Source organism: Lampetra planeri, chromosome 79, assembly GCF_965212315.1.
Source record: "Lampetra planeri chromosome 79, kcLamPlan1.2.h2, whole genome shotgun sequence".
Taxonomy (NCBI): Eukaryota; Metazoa; Chordata; class Hyperoartia; order Petromyzontiformes; family Petromyzontidae; genus Lampetra; species Lampetra planeri.
Genome location: NC_136184.1, coordinates 796556 through 820350, shown reverse-complemented (window position 1 = coordinate 820350; position 23795 = coordinate 796556). Strand labels below are relative to the sequence as shown.

The 23795-nt window shown below is 46.6% G+C and overlaps 1 protein-coding gene across 7 annotated transcripts in view; it reads left to right on the top strand.

Annotated features, from left to right (window-relative positions):
- The first annotated feature begins 1231 nt into the window (after window positions 1-1231).
- The window catches only part of LOC144738257 (NACHT, LRR and PYD domains-containing protein 12-like), a 66561-nt gene continuing 43997 nt past the window's right edge, over window positions 1232-23795 (top strand). Inside the window, exons 1-4 of one of the 7 annotated variants that reach the window (XM_078621266.1) lie at window positions 1232-1558; window positions 2218-2351; window positions 5602-5736; window positions 8448-8582. The gene's annotated coding sequence lies outside the window, so the exon portion shown is untranslated. Of the gene's footprint in view, window positions 1559-2173; window positions 2352-5601; window positions 5737-8447; window positions 8583-23795 lie in introns of those variants that run through there. The other 6 variants (XM_078621272.1, XM_078621269.1, XM_078621268.1 and 3 more) reach the window with 6 other exon arrangements.

Here is a 23795-nt window from a genome sequence, read left to right as displayed (position 1 = left end):
TCTGAGGTGCATTGATAGAATATTAGAATAGTAAAAGACTGGGAGTATCACTGCCTTGTATAAACGATGCCTCACTGCACGACTCATGGCCAACTTGTGTCTGTGTAGGGGTGGTTACGGGAGAGAAGGCGGACAGAATCTAAATCCCAGATACTACTTGTACTTAAAATGAATGTGTTCTGTATGCGGCTTAAATATAGCTTCTCAATCCATAGGCCAAGGAATTTGAAGGCATTTCCTCAAATGGAATACCATTTTTAATGGGACTGCATTATTAGCAGGCCAATTGACAATTAAACCAATCCTCAATTACAGAAGAATCACTGATGGCATGCCCTGCATTTGGGCGTGAAGAGACGTACCATGTGAGTGACGGATAATTAATCTAAGCATTTTATGAATGAGTTCTTGCTGCTTATCCAGGAGATTGTAATTTAGATCCCCCATAACGAATAATTCACCTTTGCCTTTAATATGAGTTTGCTTAAATCTTAAATAAGGGTTTGTGCATTTGTAACATGAGTTGCATATTTAAGAGGTATATAAACTGTTGATGAAACTATATGTGTAGTGCAAGTTGGTTGAACTAAAAATGTATAGATGCCATTGGAACCTCCTTTGCCAGTAGCAAAATATAATAATTGTTTTTTTTTACCCTTTTATCTGGCAGCAAAACTGACACCTTTTTTTTACAAGGAGTCATGTTTGCATTTACCACAATACATGCGGTCGGAATGAAAACAAAAAACAACTCTGATAATGTATGCACTGTCTTTGAAATTGATTGGTCCACACCCGAGACAGCTTTTATTAGAGCCTAGTCTCACATGGTGTTGGACCAGATGACGCCCACAGGCGCCTTATATATTAGCTTGTCTTGAGAATAGGAACATGGAATTATCACCACCACCGGAACAGGGCTGTAAGCAGATGAGCACCACCTCAATACTTATTTTAGGAACAAAGGACTTTCACTTTAGACACATATAATGAGTGTCAGACTGCATCAGTGTGTAATTTAAGGATACACCTGAGGGGTAACTGGGCAATGGTGATAGGCTTTGCCGGCCTCAGCCCGCAGCCAATGGGACCTCGAGCCAGGTGCGTAGCCCTGGAGCTGCATAGCAACATTGAGAAAGTTCCAGGGGTGTGGCTGAGGATTGGCTGCGTGGTATCACGTGGGCCAGGTGTTATAAGGGGTGGAGAGAGAGTTCGTGGTCACTGTGAAGAGGAGCTGAGGGGAGACTACGTCTGTGCCTCTGGCACGCCAACAGCCACGTGGCAGGCAGCAGGCTGTCTCCCACACACTGTCAGCCAGCAGCGTGAGGGAGCAGGGGAGCGAGCGATCGTCACGCTCAAGTAATGGAGTAACAGGGAAAAAGGAACCCAGCGTGTGGGGAGCTGTGTAACCGGAGAACGAATAAAGAAAACACAAAATACACGGCATCGTCTGGAGCTGGTTATATTACAAGTGCATTACACGAGTTGCGTGAAAGGTGAGGTGAACACATTGGCGGTTATCGTGAGGTGAGCTCACCGACCAATGACAAGTCACTTGGTGAGGAACTCAACAATCAAAATAACCAACATTTTCTCAGTACAATGTAAATCAGGCGTGTCTCACTTAACGAGTGAGATACGTTTGGTTTAAAATGCTCGATAAGCAAAAATACGTCGAACAATCATTACCCCATTAACTCCCATGTTAAAAGCTGAGCTACGTTTCAGCCCCATACTGTTGCACTCTTGAGCAACTTTATTACCGTGAGAGATACAAATTATAATTTAAAAGTAAATTAATAAAACATCCAATGTAACACCACACATTAAGAACCACAGTGCTTGCAGGTATCACCCCCCCACCACCCACCCTTCCCCACCCTGCCACTGACCCTCCACCCTTCCCCCCCCCGCCCACCCTTCCCTTCCCCCCCACCCTTCCCTTCCCCCCCCGCCACCCACCATTCCCCACCCACCCTTCCCCCCCCCGCCCACCCTTCCCCCCCCGCCCTTCCCCCCCCGCCACCCACCATTCCCCACCCACCCACCCTTCCCCCCCCCCACCCTTCCCCCACCCACCCTTCCCCCCCCCCGCCACCCACCATTCCCCTCCCACCCACCCACCCTTCCCCACCCAATCACCCTTTCCCGCCCACCCCTCCCCTAACTACCCCTCCCCTAACCACCTTTCCCCTTTCCTTTCTGCTGCTACTGGAGGAGACTTTTTGGTGCCACTGCTGGCGTCAGGCCCTGAGACTGAGAGGGCGGCAGAGGAGGCGACACGGCGAGCCGGGCCGCGTCGCGTCTGTCAGGGGCAAGAGACGCAGGCGACTCAACACTTCACAGCGTGGGTGAGTGTGGGGAGTTTATGGTGCGTGGGGGACGATTGGTGGTGTGGTCCAGAATATAAAACTGCCTGTCGGCTACACGGCAGACATTTTAATTGGTGCATTAAAGTCTGTGTGTGTATGTGCAAGATGGCGTAGCACGTGTGAGTGTGTGCACGGTGTCTCATGAACAAGGTCACTGTGTGTGTAACTAAAATGAGTATCTGGGGCGGTGTGTACATATAACACATTCGGGAGACAAAGGCGGACCCACGTGGTTTTGAAGACCCACAACATCGTGTGCCATTCCGGCCTTAATAGGGAAGCTACATGGCGGATGTTTGTGCTGGAGCTCGTGCTGTAGGTGTAGAAGACGCGCGACTGTGGATCCTCTTTAGGGAGCACGCGTCTGCTGTGTGTAGCGTAGAGCTGCACGAGTGGACACCGACACAGCGATTTCCATAGCGAGTCACGAGACACGCGTTGGAAAGCGATCGCGCTGAAGTGTGTGGCTGGGTTAATGAAGCGAGCACCACCTTGGTGTGCTTGGCTTGTATGTTCAGTCGTGATTCATCATTTTAATCCATTGTCTCTCCTGCCCACCGTGTCTTGCCAGTTTTTAATTTCTCTGTTATCCTTAATTGCTAAAAAATGGAATTTCGATCAAATATATCACCAGCAAATTCTCTTGAGATTGAATGTCTCGTGCACAAGCATGCCCAGAGCATCTGGGCTGGAACATTTGCCCAAGGCTGGATTGGCCACATTCCGAGCTTGACGCAGATTTAGTTGTTGTGCCTTGGGCGTAAACATCAATGGGTGTCCATTTGTCAGTGGTCTTATTTTTCTTCTTGGTTCTTTCGGTAAAGTCACGTAGAAGGGAAGTAATAAAATAATAAAAATAAAACATAATAAATTAATTCTCACGACGTTTCGGCCACAACTCAAGCAGCCGACCTCAGGTGAAAACCAGGTCTGTCGAGGCGACAGCGTCTGAATGAAACAGCACCATGCTTGGAGCATATATTTAAGCTGGGTTGGAAGGGAGGGAAAGGGCGCCTTGACAAAATAATTTGCATATCAAGAGGAATTTAGCATATTTATGGAAAATGCAGGTATGTGATTAGTACTACTTATGCCCGTGCATTATGCAGGATTGGCAGCATCAAAGGGAGGGGATATGGGAAATGCAGGTATGTGATTAGTACTAAAATGAGTATCTGGGGCGGTGTGTACATATAACACATTCGGGAGACAAAGGCGGACCCACGTGGTTTTGAAGACCCACAACATCGTGTGCCATTCCGGCCTTAATAGGGGAGCTACATGGGGGATGTTTGTGCTGGAGCTCGTGCTGTAGGTGTAGAAGACGCGCGACTGTGGATCCTCTTTAGGGAGCACGCGTCTGCTGTGTGTAGCGTAGAGCTGCACGAGCGGACACCGACACAGCGATTTCCATAGCGAGTTACGAGACACGCGTTGGAAAGCGATCGCGCTGAAGTGTGTGGCTGGGTTAATGAAGCGAGCACCACCTTGGTGTGCTTGGCTTGTATGTTCAGTCGTGATTCATCATTTTAATCCATTGTCTCTCACACCTGCCCACCGTGTCTTGCCAGTTTTTAATTTCTCTGTTATCCTTAATTGCTAAAAAATGGAATTTCGATAAAATATTTCACCAGCAAATTCTCTTGAGATTGAATGTCTCGTGCACCAGCATGCCCAGAGCATCTGGGCTGGAACATTTGCCCAAGGCTGGATTGGCCACATTCCGAGCTTGACGCAGATTTAGTTGTTGTGCCTTGGGCGTAAACATCAATGGGTGTCCATTTGTCAATAGTCTTATTTTACTTCTTGGTTCTTTTGGTAAAGTCACGTAGAAGGGAAGTAATAAAATAATAAAAATAAAACATAATAAAATAATTCTCACGACGTTTCGGCCACAACTCAAGCAGCCGACCTCAGGTGAAAACCAGGTCTGTCGAGGCGACAGCGTCTAAATGAAACAGCACCATGCTTGGAGCATATATTTAAGCTGGGTTGGAAGGGGGGGAAAGGGCGCCTTGACAAAATAATTTGCGTATCAAGAGGAATTTAGCATATTTATGGGAAATGCAGGTATGTGATTAGTACTACTTATGCCCGTGAATTATGCAGGATTAACAGCATCAAAGGGAGGGGATATGGGAAATGCACGGGCATAAGTAGTACTAATCACATACCTGCATTTCCCATATCCCCTCCCTTTGATGCTGCTAATCCTGCATAATGCACGGGCATAAGTAGTACTAATCACATACCTGCATTTCCCATATTCCCTCCCTTTGATGCTGCTAATCCTGCATAATGCACGGGCATAAGTAGTACTAATCACATACCTGCATTTCCCATAAATATGCTAAATTCCTCTTGATATGCATATTCTTTGTCAAGGCGCCCTTTCCCCCCCTTCCAACCCAGCTTAAATATATTCTCCAAGCATGGTGCTGTTTCATTCAGACGCTGTCGCCTCGACAGACCTGGTTTTCACCTGAGGACGGATGCTTGCGTTGTGGCCGAAACGTCGTGATAATTATTTTATTATGTTTTATTTTTATTATTTGATTTCTTCCCTTCTACGTGACTTTACCGAAAGAACCAAGAAGATTAATCCCTGCAGTCACGAAAGCTTTAAATCGAAAAAAATGGTCTTATTTTCTCAAATATTGTAGATGTTTGTCCTGTATGAGAAAGCTCGTGACTGAGCCCATGCCCCATATCCCTCCCATTACATTCTCCCCTCTTACTATTTGACTGCTCAGCAGATCAGCAGAAATTTTCAGTCACGCAACTCTCTGCACATCAATCAATCAAGTATTTATTTCTATTGCACTATCTCGTGCAAAGGATGTCATTCAACGTCCTGTACAAATGAAAAAAACACATTGTTAATAGACTAAATCACAAGTAGAATAAAAACAAATTCCATACAAAACAAAATTGCATTGTAATAAATTACTGTCTAAGGCATATTAAAAAATGACACCATTAAATAATCTTAAAAGCAAGTTTAGAAAGGTGAGTTTTTATATTTAACTTAAAATTGCTTAATGATTGTGAAGCCCTGGCAAATGATAATTGAAAAATGAATGAATAAATCCTCAAAGGTAACACCGCACATAAAGAAAAAACAGTGCTTGCAGGAATCATCCTTCCACACCCACCCACCCTTACACCCACCCCTCCCCTAACCCCTCCCCCACTCACCCCTCCCCTCTCCTTCCTGCTGCTACTGGAGGAGACTTCTTGGTGCCACTGCTGGCGTCAGGGCCTGAGACTGAGAAAGCAGCGGAGGAGGCGACACGGGGAGCGGGGCAGCGTCTGCGCGTGTCAGGGGCAAGAGACGTGGGCGACTCGACACTTAAATGCATGGGTGAGTGTGGGGAGTTTGTGGTGCGTGGGGGACGGTGGGTGGTGTGACACTTCACGGCGTGGGTGAGTGTGGGGAGTTTGTGGTGCGTGGGGGACGGTGGGTGGTGTGGTCCAGACTATAATTGGTGCATAAATGTCTGTGTGTATGTGTAAGATGGCGTAGCACATGTGAGTGTGTGTGTGGTGTCTCATGAGCAAGGTCACTGTGTGTGTAACTAAAATGAGTATCTGGGGCGGTTTTTAAATATCACACATTGGGGAGACAAAGGCGGACCCACGTAGTTCTGAACACCCACCCCATCGTGTGCCATTCCGGCATTTAATAGGGGCTCAATAAGAGTACTGCCCCGCCAGTCTGTGGAGCTACATGGGGGATGTTTGTGCTGGAGCTCGTGCTGTAGGCGTTGAAGACGCGCGACCGTGGATCCTCTGTAGGGAGCGCGCGTCTTATGTGGGTTGCGTGGAGCTGCACGAGCGAGACACCGACGCAGAGATTCCCTTCGCGAGTCACGAGATAGGCGCTGGAAAGCAATCGCGCTGATGTGTGAGGATGGGTTGATGAAGCGAGCACCACCTTGGTGTGCTTGGCTTGTATGTTCAGTCGTAATTCATCATTTTAATCCACCATGTCATGGAAGTTTTCAGTTTTTTTGTTATTCTTAACTGCACTTTTTTCTTTAATTCCATAAAATATTTCACCTGCAAATTCTATTGAGATTGAATGTCTCATGTGCAAGCATCATGCTAATTTCTCTGCTCCAGCAGCTGCCCCAGCAGACCCACCTCTCTGCCCACCCACCCTCCCCTCTCTCTCTATTTAAGGCCTCGACACAGAGGCATTGGGTCTCTGTGTGTTTATGTTGTGTTTCTCTCTCTGTGTCTCTGTGTTGTCTCTCTCTGTTTGTGTGTCTGTTTGTGTGTCTCCGTGTCTGTGTTTTGTCTCTCCTTCAAATTTAGTTCTACTTGATGACGGTTGCTTGTGTTGCAATCGAAACGTCGTATTATATTATTTAATTTATTTTCTTTCTATGTGAATTTACCGAAAGAACCAAAGAGTACCATCATTTGTTGCCAGGTAGCTTCTCAAAAATAGCTTAATAGCTCCAGTGGGCTTTACCTGATGAATATACAAAAAATATTCACTCCTCTCCTTTAGCCTTGCTCTCCTATCGCCCCTCTCATCGTTGTCTACTCCCCTCCGTCCTCTCTGCCCAGCAACTAAGGGAGTTTTTCGTCAAACTTGACTCATTAGCAGGTCACTTATTCACCCCTTCTGGCACAATTCTCTGAGCCTGTCTCTCACCATCCACCCACTTCTCCTGTGCCCATGACTGTCTGTTCTCTCTGTATGAATGTATGCAGTCTATGCACGCCTCCTTGTTCCCCATGATGCTTGTCTGATTGTTCTGCACTGAATTGTTTTATTCAGATATATTCTAGATGCTCTGTAAATGCACTCTCCATTGTATTATTTTCCACTCTGTTCCCTCCACTGCCTGTGTGTGACAAGGCTGGACGGGCCACATTCTGAGCTTGACGCAGATTTAGTTGTTGCGCCTTGGGCGTAAACATCAATGGGTGTCCATTTGTCAGTTGTCTTTTTTTTCTCAAATATTGAAGATGTGTGTGTTGTATGAGAGAGCTCGTGACTGAGCCTACGCCCCTATCCCTCCCATGACATTCTCCCCTCGTACTATTTGACTGCTCAGCAGATCAGCAGAAAATGTCAGTCAATAAGCATGTCAAGACTTTCTCGAGGCAAATTTTTGCTGGTCGAATCCAGCAGAGTGTGTAGAAGTATAGTTCAATAATCTTTACGACCGCGACGGCATGGGGAGGACTGCCTGCAGCAGTGATTTGAAAATACTTCATTATTGTTGTTGTAAGAAGGAATTCAGCGATGTACAATATCTCATTTAAAAATTACAATCAACACCATCAAAAGTATAATCAGCACCATCAAACTTATAATTGCAATGAATGATTCTGAATATCGTTTTTAACTGTCATTTGTGTGCTTTACTTTTTTTACCATCCGAAGTATATTCCCCCTCATCTTCTTTCTTTTCTTTTTATATATAAAAGTCTCTGCGCGCTCGCGCTTGCGGGGGATTTGGTTCTCGTACGGAGGGGTTTAAGACCGAAATAATTTGCCAGGCGGCACGCCCTAAGCCCCGTTGTGGGAATAGGCTATTCCGTTTTCCTGTCCGTAAACTTTAAAGCAGATTAATTAACACATTTGTGCCGTTTCTATTATTCATTATTTACTTATTGCACGGCATCGACCGTACCAAGTGACGCCAATTGCACATCAATCAATCAAGTATTTATTTCTATTGCACTATTTTGTGCAATAGATGTCATTCAACGGCCTGTACAGATGAAAAAAAACATTGTTTATAGACTAAATCACAAGAAGAATAAAAACTAATTCCATACAAAACAAAATTGCATTATAATAAATTACTGTCTAAGGCATATTTAAAAATGACACCATTAAATGATCTTAAAAGCAAGTTCAATGATTGTGAAGCCCTGGAAAATGATAATTGAAAAATGAATTAATAAATCCTCAAATGTAACACCGCACATAAAGAAAAACAGTGCTTGCAGGAATCACCCTTCCACACCCACCCACCCACCCTTTCACCCACCCCTCCCCTAACCCCTCCCCCACTCACCCCTTCTCTCTCCTTCCTGCTGCTACTGGAGGATACTTCTTGATGCCACTGCTGGCGTCAGGGCCTGAGACTGAGAAAGCAGCGGAGGAGGCGACACAGAGAGCGGGGCAGCGTCTGCGCGTGTCAGGGGCAAGAGACGCGGGCGACTCGACACTTCACAGCGTGGGTGAGTGTGGGGAGTTTGTGGTGCGTGGGGGACGGTGGGTGGTGTGGTCCAGACTATAAACCGCCTGTTTAGGCAACATAGCAGATTTTTTCAATTGGTGCATAAATGTCTGTGTGTGCGTGGAAGATGATGTAGCACGTGTGAGTGTGTGTGCAGTGTCTCATGAGCAAGGTCACTGTGTGTAACTAAAATAAGTATCTGGGCCGGTTTTTAAATATCACACATTTGGGAGACAAAGGCGGTCTCACGTGGTTCTGAACACCCATGCCATCGTGTGCCATTCCGGCCTATTTAGGGGCTCAATAAGAGTACTGCCCCACCAGCCTGTGGAGCTACACGGGGGATGTTTGTGCTGGAGCTCGTGCTGTAGGCGTAGAAGACGCTCGACCGTGGAGCCTCTGTAGGGAGCGCGCGTCTGCTGTGGGTCGCGTGGAGCTGCGCGGGCGAGACACCAACGCAGAGATTCCCTTCGCGAGTCACGAGATAGGCGCTGGAAAGCAATCGCGCTGAGGTCTGTGGATGGGTTGATGAAGCGAGCACCACCTTGGTGTGCTTGGCTTGTATGTTCAGTTGTGATTAATCATTTTAATCCACCATGCCATGGAAGTTTTCAGTTTTTTTGTTATCCTTAATTGCACTTTTTTCTTTAATTCCATAAAATATTTCACCTGCAAATTCTATTGAGATTGAATGTCTCATGCGCAAGCATCATGCTAATTTCTCTGCTCCAGCAGCTGCCCCAGCAGACCCACCTCTCTGCCCACCCACCCTCCCCCTCTATTTAAGGCCTAGACACAGAGGCATTGGGTCTCTGTGTGTCTATGTTGTGTTTCTCTCTCTGTGTCTCCTCTCTCTGTTTGTGTCTGTGTGTCTCTGTGTCAGTGTTTTGTCTCTCTCTCAAATTTAGTTCTACTTGATGACGGTTGCTTGTGTTGCAATCGAAACGTCGTATTATGTTATTTAATGTATTTTCTTTCTACGTGACTTTACCGAAATAACCAAAGAGTACTATCATTTGTTGCCAGGTAGCTTCTCAAAAACAGCTTAATAGCTCCAGTGGGCTTTACCTGATGAATATAAAAATATTCACTCCTCTCCTTTAGCCTTGCTCTCCTATCGCCCCTCTCATCGTTGTCTACTCCCCTCTGTCCTCTCTGCCCAGCAACTAATGGAGTTTTTCGTCAAACTTGACTCATTAGCAGGTCACTTATTCACCCCTTCCGGCACAATTCTCTGAGCCTGTCTCTCACCATCCACCCACTTCTCCTGTACCCATGACTGTCTGTTCTCTCTGTATGAATGTATGCAGTCTATGCACGCCTCCTTGTTCCCCATAATGCTTGTCTGAGCGTTCTGCACTGAATTTTATTATTCAGATATATTCGAGATGCTCTGTAAATGCACTCTCCATTGTATTATTTTCCACTCTGTTCCCTCCACTGCCTGTGTGTGACAAGGCTGGATGGGCCACAGTCCGAGCTTGACACAGATTTAGTTGTTGCGCCTTGGGTGTAAACATCAATGGGTGTCCATTTGTCAGTTGTCTTTTTTTCTCAAATATTGAAGATGTGTGTGTTGTATGAGAGAGCTCGTGACTGAGCCTACGCCCCTATCCCTCCCATTACATTCTCCCCTGGTACTATTTGACTGCTCAGCAGATCAGCAGAAAATGTCAGTCAACTCTGCATGTCAAGACTTTCTCGAGGCGAATTTTTGCTGGTCAAATCCAGAAGAGTGTGGAGAAGTATGGTCCAGCAACCTTTATGACCGCGACGGCATGGGGACGACGGCCTGCAGCAGTGATTTGAAAATACTTCATTATTGTTGTTGTAAGAAGGAATTAACTGATGTACAATATCTCGTTTAAAAATTACAACCAACACCATCAACAGTATAAACAGCACCATAAAAATTATAACCGCAATGAATGATTTTGAATATCGTTTTTAATTTCCATTCGTCTGCTTTACTTTTTTTACCATCCGAAGTATATTTCCCATCATAGACACTATAGCAACCATTCATGCTGTCTAACAAGTAACAATTTTCATTTAAAAAAATCCTCATTCATGTTTGTGTGGGGATATGGAAGTAAAATGTACTGTAATTGAAAGTTTTTGGCTCCTGAATAAGAAGATATCTACATTTATAAGGTTAACATGACTAAAGCTATACTCTTTGGTTGTTTCAGTAAAGTCACGTAGGTAGAAATAACCAAAGAGTATGGATTCCTGCAGTCACGAACGCTTCAAATCAAGAATGACTAAAGCTGTGGATTGCATGAGCTCTTTAGAGCGGTATGAAGCAGAGCGATTTTTTCGAAAGTGAGAGCAGTGCAATATTACGCACCTCACTCGACAAACTTGACTAGTTAATTAAAAACCTGCGCAACAAATATGTTGGTTTGTTTTCTGTTTACATTTTTACTTTTTTTCTTGAACCTGCAACCGGGAACAAAACAGAGGGTAAATAGATTTGCGCACGGGTCACGTGATTAGGAGCCACGCTCCCACTAGCTGTTTACGCTCCTCCTAATGGGGGGCTGTTTGGGGTTTGTCGGGTTCCTTTCCCTCCCAAAGGTAGTGCTAAAGATCGGGAGAGAAACATTAGAGGGGGGAGGGGAAGGGTGGGGAGGGATATTCGAGGCAGGGGGGTTAGATCCAAATCAATGAAATGAATGGGAAAATAAAATAATATAAAGAACAACATAAGTGTGGAGCCTGCCTCTGCCTTTATCCCTCCTGGGGACCACTGTCGGTCAGAGTGTGGTAGAGTGGTGTGATTCCTGTTACCCCCCCCCTGCCCACTGGTTCTGTTCTTTCTTCATTACGTCTAGGTGTTTGATGTTACACGGGATTCTGAAGGAATAGGGTACATGTTGCCTCATGTAGTCATTTTTTCTTCCTCCCTTAATCGTGTAGCTGAGGTGCTCCATCGCTCCTAATGGAAATAGAGATCTCTAACAAGGCCTCCAGTTTCCCAGGACAGTTTGTATTACCAGGTATAAAAGGCTTGGAGTAATGTGTGTTGGTGTGCGGATACCCCCACCAGTTTCAGGCCCCACAGGGATGAATACACTTAAGGGCCGACCTCGGTGCCACAGATCGAGTTGAAGTAGATGGCGGTGTTCCAGTATAAATTGGCAATGTCTGAGCATGTCCACAAGGCATGCAAACATGCCTGTGTAGTGCCTTGTGGGCATCTGGGACAGTCTGAGAAGGAGTTAGAGATTTTATATTAGATCACTTTCAATGGGAGCGACCTAGAACCGACTGCCTATGCTCACTATATCCCTGCCTCCCCCCCCCCCCCTTTTTTGGGGTGGGGTGGGGGTTGAGATGTCATATCCCAGCACTGCTTCCCACAGTTTCTTGTTTTTTAGTCTTATCCGTTCTTCGTCTGAGTTGAGCTAACATGCCTCTGCTCGTTTGTACGTCTTTATTTGTCTCCACGAGCCAGTCCGTTATGGGGTTGGTGCTCTGGGCAACGTCTTTGGTTGAGGCCTTGTTGATGGCTTTACTGATGTATGGATACTTTTAGAAGTGTGACTGTGGGATATTCTGCTGTGCCTGTATCTGATGGAAATAATAAAGTTTCTCTTCTTCGGTCAACAGGTCCCCGATCTTGTCATTATTAGCTGATTTTCCATGCTGGCCAATTAATTAATTTACCCTGTATTTTAAGGGATGCGTTTCTCCATACTGACTATGCAGAGAGGGAGAGAATGGGATCTGTCGATCTCTGCAGACTCCGAAGATGGTGGAAACAGTCCAGTGTGGCTTGAGGCCCCCTGAGAGAACAATCCCGGCGAGCGATCAAAGACTGATAAAACATGCTCCCCACTTAAATCTTGACTTAAATCTTTCGTGACTGCAGGAATTCATATTCTTTGGGTCTTTCGGTCAAGTGACGTAGATAGGTTCAAAGAAAATAACAAAAAACTACGACGTTTCAATCACAACACAAGCGGTCGTCTTCAGTCAAAGGAGTTAGCCTCTGAAGGTAAAATGTTTGTAAAGGTTTTAGGATGGGCGTGGCCCCTGTGTTTCGGCAGCAACCAGGGTCCTGGGCAGTGCACCACTGCCAATGCAGCAACAATGACAATGCCGCACCACTGCCAATGCAGCAGCTATGTTAATGTGAGAGATTAGCATGCAAATGTAAGATTGCAGAGTTGCCGCCACGTTCACGTGCAAGGTGGCTGTGTTAGTATGAGAAATTTAACCTGTTAATGTAATATCAGAGAGCCAAAAATAACAACTAACATCGGAACGTAGGATGGAAACATCACAGCCAGTTATGACTTAAACTGGTTATTAACGTCCTTCCAATGATTGTTCAGTTTGTACCCATCTATATATATGGATGACTTCATGAACGAATCTTTGTTCATAGCCAGTGGGTTTGCAAAGTACCTTCCTCTTGGAAAAATCTATTTCGCGTGAGCCCACCGTATTAAAACAATGATCAGCCACGGCCGAGGTATTGGTCCTCCCGTGTTTCAGATCTGCCTTATGTTCACGAACACGGTCCGAGACATGTCGCTTAGTTTCCCCAATGTAACTACTGCCGCAGACACAGTTTAGTTTGTAGATGCCGGGGTATTGCATGTCAGGGATCACATCCTTCACAGATAGGCTCAGATAATGGATTTTATGTAATGTCTTCAATCGAACCTGGATCTTGTGTTTGCTCATGATTTTGGAAGTATTTTTGGTGTATGGCAAGGTGATGGTTTTGATTGGGTCCTCAGATGGTTCTTTCTCAACGGTTGGGGTGATAGCTTTATGGATTGTGTGGTCTGAATATCCAGTCATCCAGAGAGCTTGGGCGCGTGTTCCAATTCACGAGCTAGGCAATAATGGTCAGAAATACATCGAGTTCTACGGTGTAGAGTTTTGATGAGGAAATTCTTCTGGGATGGATGGTGGTGGGAGTCAGGTTTTAGGTAGGCATCCATATGGGTGGCCTTCCTATAGATAGTGTCCCATTGAGCCATCTTGTCTCTTTTCCATTTAAACATCCAAGAATGGTAACTTGCCATCCTTTTCCACCTCCATGGTGAATTTTATCGCTGGGTGTATGGAATTGAAAAATGTTAAAAGTAAAAAGGCAGGAAGCAAGGATGAGAACTGTAAGTGGCGAAGGGTCAGGATTGGCCGAAGGGAGTGGGGTGATAGAAGCTTCCAGAGACGGGGCTTGGGAGGTATAAAAGGGAACATTGGAGATGAGACAGAGCTCAAGTCTCAAGAACCAGCCCTGGGCATCGTTAGCGCTGTGTAGGAATGAAGGCTCTTAAAAAGTCACAACTTATGTCAGCGTCACTACACATCCATGGGTCTGCTTTTGCCAGGTGGACATATTTATCCGCTCTTGTACAATTTTATTGCTCAGCAGATTATTTCAGTCATATCCCACTTTGTACGTCAAAACTTGCTTGAGGCAAATTTTTGCAGGCCAAATATAGATAAGTGTGGAAAAATATGGTGCAACAACTTCTTCGACTGACACAGCATGAGTAAGACTGCATGCAGTCCATCAAAAAAGGCTTCATCATTTAAAGCTGGTATCAAGCCTGCCCTCCACGTGTGCTAAACTATCCTACTTAACCATTTGATGATAGTTAAATCTCTGGACGTCAGCATTTCTGCTCTGATATGGCAAATTGTGGATACTTAGATTTTTTTTCATTTTTCTTAGGGCACCCCTCACTTTATGCTCAAATGGCTCAGAGCAGGAGTTGTGGGGTTTTCGGTTGCTGTTGTTGTGGTGGCTTGCATGAGCTTTTCAGAGGGATATGATAAACAGTGATTCTGCAACTTAAAATAAAATTACTTCAACCATGCTAGTTTTCTCCTCCAACTGCTGACCAGGTTGCCACTAGCATCTGTCATTGCGCATTAAACATTTAAGTAGGCTCCCTGGAGTTGACTGACGTTTGCAAAGATATCCTTGATTAGACCCTTTGAGAGTTCGTATTCTACTGCTGCAGCTTTTCCATCAGCCTGCCTCTAGTCGTGCCACACCTGGGGTGTGCATTGCCTTCTTAGGTCATTGTAATAGTGTTTTACATTTTCTTTTTCAATTTATCACCACGTTTCATCACTAATCCATTCCTTCCTATTGCAACGGGTTCTTAGGCAGGTCTTGGTGGAATTCTTCATTTGAAAGGACCAACATGGTTGTTAATGTTGACTGTTTATTAATATTCAAAAGTTGGGTCAGAGGTTTTTATATTGCAGGGGAGATCCCGTATTGGTTAATCGTTTAAGCTTGAAATTTATAGCTGTGATAACTGGGTGGTGGTCTCCATCGATCTGCAGTAGACCGATCAAGGTTCGCAGGCCATTTCTGCAAGTTCCAGAGATTGCAGTGAAGTCTCTGAGGCAGATAATAAGGTCCTGAGTTTTTGTGAGATTCAGCATCTGCAAATGGTCTTTGATGTTGTTAGGTCTTCTTAGGTTTTTTCGGTAAAGTCACGTAGAAAGTAAAATAAAATAAAAACAAAAATCACGACGTTTCGGAGGCAACACAAGTCTCCGTCATCAGGTGGGACCGTCACAGCCAGATTAGCTGTATCAAGTGAGGCAATGATTCAAGATGTAATCCCTTAAAAGCGAGTTGAGGGGGGAGGGAGAGGGAGGGGGGGAGCTCATCAGACTATGGTAGCCAATGAAAGGAACGTATCGGGAGGGAGGGGGGGCGAGGCCAAAAGGGTGGGCGATGGACGTGGAAGCGCTTGTGCGCAAGCGGCCAATTACTGCACACGCCAACACAATGGAGCGATTGTGCGCAAGCGGCCAGCCACTGCACCCGCCAACACAATGGGCAGAGAGGAGGAGGGGAGGTCTAATACACATGATAGACAAAAGAACGAAAATGATGATGGGTACAAACTTAGGGGGAGCTCATCAGACTATGGTAGCCAATGAATGGAACGTATCGGGAGGGAGGGGGGGGCGGGGGGGGGGCGAGGCCAAAAGGGTGGGCGACGGACGTGGAAGCGCTTGTGCGCAAGCGGCCAATTACTGCACACGCCAACACAATGGAGAGAGGGGGGGAGGGGGGGTCTGATACACATGATAGACAAAAGAACGAAAATGCCCATGTTTATACCAATGCTGGCTGAACAATGAAGAGAGTACTGTTAAAATAACTGGGGATGTTAACACTCGGTAAAGTAAAGTAAAATAGTGCCTGTCAGATAAGATGGTCCAAAAAATTTGTGATTAAGTCTTTTTTGCGTGGTTGATAACATCTTTCCAATGATTACTAAGTTTGTACCCATCATCACGGTTGAAATTATGTCTGTGTTTGTATATTTGTATGGCTTCGTGTACAAACCTTTGATGGTAGCTGGGAGGTTTGCAGAGAACCTTGGTCTCGGAAAAGACAATTTCATGAGAGCCCACCGAGTTGTAGCAATGATCGGCCACGGCAGAAGAATCAGTTCTGCCGTGTTTCAGATCTGACTTGTGCTCGCGGACACGATCAGAAACATGACGTTTCGTTTCTCCAATGTAGCAATCACCACAAATGCAACTCAATTTGTAGACTCCAGGATACTGTAAGTCAGGAACGACATCCTTCACAGATGGAATCAGATCACGGATTTTATGCACTGTACTGAATCGGACTTGGATCTTATGTTTGTTTAGAATTTTGGAGATCTTTTTGGTCACGCCAGCTATGTATGGTAACGTGATGGTTTTGGTCGGAGTTTCATGTGGCTGTTTCTGTGTGGTGGGAGAGACAGCTTGGCGGATAGTACGGTCAGAGTATCCGTTCATCCTGAGGGCCCGATGTACATGTCTTAATTCACCGGTCAGGTGGTGTTTGTCAGAAATGCCATGTGCTCTGTGGTATAGCGTTTTGATGAGAGAGTTCTTTTGAGATGGGTGGTGGTGGGAATCCGGTTTCAAGTAGGAGTCTGTGTGGGTGGCTTTTCTGTAGACAGAATGTCCCAAGGAGCCGTCAGGACTCCTCTCAAACAGAATATCCAAGAATGGTAGTTTACTCCAAAATTAAAAACGATCCCACTAAAAGCCTAACGACGAAAACCAACAGTATCATCACGAGTTCGACTTCCCTAATCGAACCAAGCAAACGTCCCTCTCTAAAACCATCGGCGGCAAGACCTCCCAGACTCTATGGTCTTCCCAAAATCCATAAGGAAGGCACCCCGCTACGACCCATTGTGTCGACGATAAACTCTCCTACGTACAAACTAGCCCGTTTTCTATCAGATACTCTGCTCCCTTTCACAGGCAAGACCTCTTCAGCAGTACTCAACTCAACCCAATTAGTCTCTATGGTTAAGGACATGGTACTATCTCCTGATGACATCCTCGTCAGTATCTTTGTTTACCAAAGTCCCAGTACCGGACACCCTAACAATAATTGAGGACTTAGTCCAACATGGATTGAATTCTGATGCACCTGCGCTGGTTAGGCATTGCCTCACCAACACCTATTTTACCTGGAATGGCACCTTCTACAAACAGAATGAGGGTACCCCTATGGGCTCCCCTTTGTCACCAGTTATAGCCAACATATTCATGGAAAAGTTTGAATCAGACGCCATCCAGACATCCACCCTGCGTCCTTCCCTGTGGAAGAGATATGTGGATGACACTTTCGTCATCTGGCCACATGGCCTCCCAGCATTGAACCACTTCTTGGACCACATCAATTCTAGACACCCATCCATCAGATTCACCATGGAAGTGGAGAAAGACGGTAAACTACCATTCTTGGATATTCTGTTTGAGAGGAGTCCTGACGGCTCCTTGGGACATTCTGTCTACAGAAAAGCCACCCACACAGACTCCTACTTGAAACCGGATTCCCACCACCACCCATCTCAAAAGAACTCTCTCATCAAAACGCTATACCACAGAGCACATGGCATTTCTGACAAACACCACCTGACCGGTGAATTAAGACATGTACATCGGGCCCTCAGGATGAACGGATACTCTGACCGTACTATCCGCCAAGCTGTCTCTCCCACCACACAGAAACAGCCACATGAAACTCCGACCAAAACCATCACGTTACCATACATAGCTGGCGTGACCAAAAAGATCTCCAAAATTCTAAACAAACATAAGATCCAAGTCCGATTCAGTACAGTGCATAAAATCCGTGATCTGATTCCATCTGTGAAGGATGTCGTTCCTGACTTACAGTATCCTGGAGTCTACAAATTGAGTTGCATTTGTGGTGATTGCTACATTGGAGAAACGAAACGTCATGTTTCTGATCGTGTCCGCGAGCACAAGTCAGATCTGAAACACGGCAGAACTGATTCTTCTGCCGTGGCCGATCATTGCTACAACTCGGTGGGCTCTCATGAAATTGTCTTTTCCGAGACCAAGGTTCTCTGCAAACCTCCCGGCTACCATCAAAGGTTTGTACACGAAGCCATACAAATATACAAACACAGACATAATTTCAACCGTGATGATGGGTACAAACTTAGTAATCATTGGAAAGATGTTATCAACCACGCAAAAAAGACTTAATCACACATTTTTTGGACCATCTTATCTGACAGGCACTATTTTACTGTACTTTACCGAGTGTTAACATCCCCAGTTATTTTAACAGTACTCTCTTCATTGTTCAGCCAGCATTGGTATAAACATGGGCATTTTCGTTCTTTTGTCTATCATGTGTATCAGACCCCCCCTCCCCCTCTCTCTCCATTGTGTTGGCGTGTGCAGTAATTGGCCGCTTGCGCACAAGCGCTTCCACGTCCGTCGCCCACCCTTTTGGCCTCGCCCCCCCCCCGCCCCCCCCCTCCCCCCCCCTCCCTCCCGATACGTTCCATTCATTGGCTACCATAGTCTGATGAGCTCCCCCTAAGTTTGTACCCATCATCATTTTCGTTCTTTTGTCTATCATGTGTATTAGACCTCCCCTCCTCCTCTCTGCCCATTGTGTTGGCGGGTGCAGTGGCTGGCCGCTTGCGCACAATCGCTCCATTGTGTTGGCGTGTGCAGTAATTGGCCGCTTGCGCACAAGCGCTTCCACGTCCATCGCCCACCCTTTTGGCCTCGCCCCCCCTCCCTCCCGATACGTTCCTTTCATTGGCTACCATAGTCTGATGAGCTCCCCCCCTCCCTCTCCCTCCCCCCTCAACTCGCTTTTAAGGGATTACATCTTGAATCATTGCCTCACTTGATACAGCTAATCTGGCTGTGACGGTCCCACCTGATGACGGAGACTTGTGTTGCCTCCGAAACTTCGTGATTTTTGTTTTTATTTTATTTTACTTTCTACGTGACTTTACCGAAAAAACCTAAGAAGATGATTCCTTGCAGTCACGAAAGCTTCAAATCTAGAAAGTTGTTAGGTGTTTATGCAATTGCTACAAATAAATCACTGAGGGTGTGCCGAAATCTGGCAACCGGTAGCCTGACGTTCACTGGGTGCCATTCTCTAAAGGCTGACTTTGCTGCAAGATCAAGGGCAATGGTCACCCCTGCAAGCTGGGGAGAGCTGTCCGGGGGTACCCCGACCACAGGATGGCGTGTTTTCCTGTGCTGATTTCACCAGCACCAAGACATCACACCTCCTGGAATCCCGTGATGGTCATTCCTGCTTGAGAGTTCTGATGTTCCGCCTGTCAACCCGCAATGGTTTGCACAGCTTGAGGCTTCCCGTCCTGTCCAGCCATGCACTCATAAATCCAGGCTGTGTGCTCCTTGTTAACCCACATGACGAGTAATGCGGTAGGAAGGTACACTTCGGAGTGTGACTCATTGGGAATTCTCGGCATTCAACTCGTTGTGTGTGCCATGTTTCACTTGTGGGGCCGGTGGAGGCACATGGCGTAGGAGTGACGCGAATTAACACGTGGATCTAATTGGCTACCGCAGAAGCTGCCCACCATAAGGCGGTACCCCCAGCGAGAGTAGCTAAGGAGGAGGAGATTCCCATTGCTGCTGCTGGAGGAGACTTCCTGATGCAACTGCTGGTGTCAGGACCTGAGATTGAGAGAGCAACAGAGGAGGCGTCACAGGGAGGGGGTCCGTGATTTTGCGTGTCAGGGATGAAAGACGCGGGCGATTCAACATTTCACAGCGTGCGCGAGTGCAGTGAGTTTGTGGTGTGGGGTAGGGGGTGAGGTTAGGGGGCTATAATCACAGCCTGGGCAAGTGGTGTTAGCGATCGCCTATAATGGCCAGCATGCGGGACGATGGGTAGTGTGGTCCAGGCTATAAACAACCTGTGGAGGCTACATGGGGGATTCATATTCTTAGGTTTTTTCGGTAAAGTCACGTAGGTAAAAAAAATAAAATTAATAAAAGTAAAATAAAAAATTAAATAAAAATGACGACGTTTCGGAGGCAACACAAGCTTCCGTCTTTTTTATTTTATTTTACTTTTATTAATTAAATTTTTTTTACCTACGTGGCTTTACCGAAAAAAACATAAGAATATGAATCCTTGCAGTTACGAAAGCTTCAAATATAGAATTACACGGGGGATGTTTATTGTGATTCAATGTGTGTGTGTGGAAGATGGTGTAGCACGTGTCGAGGATAGGGTTCGGACCACCCAACCCCGCGTGTGCCTTGCCGACCTTTATAGGGGCTCAATAACACCACTTGCCCCACCAGTCTGCGGAGCTACATGGGGCATGATTGTGCTGTCGGCGTAGAAGATGCATGACCGTGGATCCTCTGTAGGGAGCTGTGTGTAGCGCGGAGCTGCATGAGCGGACACAGACGGAGCGATTTCCATAGAGTCACGAGATACGAGCTGGAAAACAATCACACTGAAGTGTGAGGATGGGTGGATGAAGCGAGCACCACCTTGGCGTGCTTGGCTTGCATATTCAGTCGTGATTCATCATTTTAATCCATTGTATCTCCCACCTGCCCACCGTGTCGTTGCACTTTCCAATTTCTAAATTTTCCTTAATTGCACTGTAATTTTTTAAATGAAATATTTCACCCGGAAATTAAATTGAGATTGAATGTCTTCGGGGCCGTCCATAAATGGCGTCACTCACCTAGGGGTGGGGGAGGGGGGTCAGACATTTCTGACCATGTGTGACGAGGGGGGGAGGGGGGGTTTGAGAAATGTGACGTCACATCAAAATGCGCAACTTTAAATACATTCATTGAATATTAATTGTTATAACAACACTAATTTTGATTAATTTTAATTACTATTTGATTATTTACTAAGGTCACCTTTTATTTATTTCATGAAGGAGCATTTTGCTTCTCCATGGAAGAATGGAGAAGCATTCATTTAGAAACATTTTTGAATGGATGTTATTAAACATTTTGATTCTAATGATTCTACCAGGGCTTTTCATTCTGTGGAATGAATATGTGATTGTTATCATTGTACTCTCCATTTTGCTTCGTTCTACTACAAAGTTTCAAGTTTCTTTTATAGTTATAATTACTTTAAATATTTTCTAATTATAAGAGAATTTCAATATAATATTCTGAACATCTGCAGTTTTAGTTAAACGTTGAATATTTTCAAGTGAATTTTATGCTAAGTTTCAGCTTTCCAACGCCTCCTTTTTAATACGTGTTTTCTCCTACGACATTAGAGTGCAGCGCCATATTAAATACGCACTACAATGGCAATAGTTTAAAGTGATTTGAAGCATGTTTTATTTTCAAAATGGAAATATGGTTTTGGGGAGGGGGGGCAGAGCTTTGTGTCATATTTGAGGGAGGTCTGACTTTTTGTGATGCCGTATGACGAGGGGGGGAGGGGGGGTCAAAAATAGGCCAAAATAGTGTGACGTCATTTATGGACGACCCCTTATGCGCTGGGATGCCCAGGGCATATGGGGTGGAGCAGTTGCACAGTGCTTAGCGCACTGCACTACGAACCCATTGCCTAATATCAGAGGCGAGTGACAAATGAATCAGTCCTGGCGCTCTCGCTTCCCTGTTCAGACGTCAATCGGGGCTGAATTATGTTACTTGTGGTCACTCAGTCATGTGAGAGAGCGATTGCCACCTCTCTGCGCTTCACTCCATGGTGCTGCGTATGGAGCTCATTCGCGTCGAAGCCCATAGTTCACAATTGACAATACCATGGAGTTGAACTTATCTTGCTGTCAATGTTTTAATGCAAGTAAAAAGTGGATTTTGATTAAGTGTGCCATCTAACTGGGATACTTGTCTTTCATATTACAGTTCTGTCTCATCTATTTTTTAGTTGGTAAAGCCGAGGTCTTGTTTAGGATCCCTCCACTGGCTCCCGATTCATGTGAAGTATGGGAAATGACGGCAGGAAACTTCTTGACGGGTAACACACTTTTTATTAAATCTCAACTTGTCACATTACAAAGGGTGGTCTCTATTCTTCCGACTACTGTCTCGATACACCGTGTGGTCTCTGTTCCTCCGACTACACACTCCACTTGACTCGTGTAGACCCTATGCCTCTGGCTACACACTCTTCCCTTAACTCGTGTAGACCCTATGCCTCTGGCTACACACTCTTCACTTAGCTCGTGTAGACCCTATGCCTCTGGCTACACAGACTGCATGCTTACACTGCACTCCGCCTCTGGCTACACAGAGTCCCGGTCCCTACAGGACAGCGGGACTAGGTACCGCAGGCCCTATCTCTTCCTCTCCGTCTTCAGTCTTCGCTGGTTACATCTCTCCCCGTGCGCCTGTGTGCATCCCCTTATATATCCCTGCTCCCAGGAGACGGAGCGGATGCGGACCTCGACGTGAGCATCGCTCCTTGGTTAACCAATCACGACGCGCTATTTCTACGATCCCTTTTCCCCAGCGCGTGTTACCACTACCCAACCAATCACGCCGCGCTGCCACCCGATCACTCCCTCTCAAGCGCGTCACCGGCACACAGCCAATCACAACCACATAACCCCCGACCCCGCGCTGACCCCTGATCCCTCATCGTCAGCGCGCGTCACCAACACCCACAGCCAATCACTACGCGCTGGCACGCGATCCCTATCCCAGCGCGTATCACCACTACATCACCCCCTCCCACATAGCTCGCAGCCGGCCCGGCTGCTAACAACAACACAACACAACGTTAACACAGCAAACCCCCCCCCCAGTGTGCCCCGTAACGCAACAATAACACAACAACAACAACAACCTATGTACAATCGATAACCAACACAATAAAAATCAACAACAACACACACACCACCTAGATAAGAAGCTATGTACAGCCCGACGAACAACACAATAAAAGCGAATTCCAGAAAATGAACGCGCCAAGTGTCTCTGTGACTAAACGCAGTGACGAGGCGCTCCGGCTGCCTCGACTCCTCACGTGGTAGGTCATAAAAAGTAGCGCGACCTAGCGCGAGTCCGTCTGGCCGGTCCGTCATATGGGACGGGATGCTGACGACCGTCCGGTGGCTCCGACTGCTCTAGACGGCGCGGATCGGGCCTGGAAGGACCGGCCCCGCCGCGAAGATCCGGCCACCGGTGGTCGGCAGCTGTCAGTTCCGAGACACCTGGGAGCGGATCAGGCGGAGACATGTGAGGATCAGGCAGAGACATTTCCCCCTCTGGGTCGTCGGACACGTCACATGCTCGGCCCTCACGACACAAGGGGAGGCCATATGGAGGCGAGAACGGTTTCAGTCGGGAGGGGTGGACGTACCAACGGCGCTTCCCCCATTTTATCTGAACGCACTGGGGGCGTGCAACCCGCACGACCTCCACGGGTCCCCGCCATGGCTTCAACAATTTAGGCGACGTAGCCAAAGGTGCCTGAGGGCAATGCAGCCAGGCCCTGTCACCTGGTTTCCAGTTGTGCACGGACACCTTTCGTGCACGCAACCGCTCGTTTGCAATTTGGCGAGCCCGCGAATTAAGACGTGCGGCCTCCCTTGCCTCTGTCAGCTTATGAATATTAAATGTAATATGCTCTGCCAATTTCGAATTAGGTCGTGGTGTGGACAGGCCCAGCTGCGTTTCCATGGGCGGGTCAGCTTCCCGACCGTACATCAGATAGAATGGGGAAAATCCCGTAGCTGCATGGGGGGCCATTCTATACGCGGCGAGGACCCCCGGGACCTGCAGGTCCCAATCAACATGTGCCTCACACACCTGCTGGCACAGCATAGAAGTCAAAGTCCTGTGGAGTCTCTCCACCATCCCGTCCGTCTGCGGGTGGTACGGGGAGGTACGCACCTTCTTAGTGCCCAACAGATCGCACACCTCTTGCAGCAAT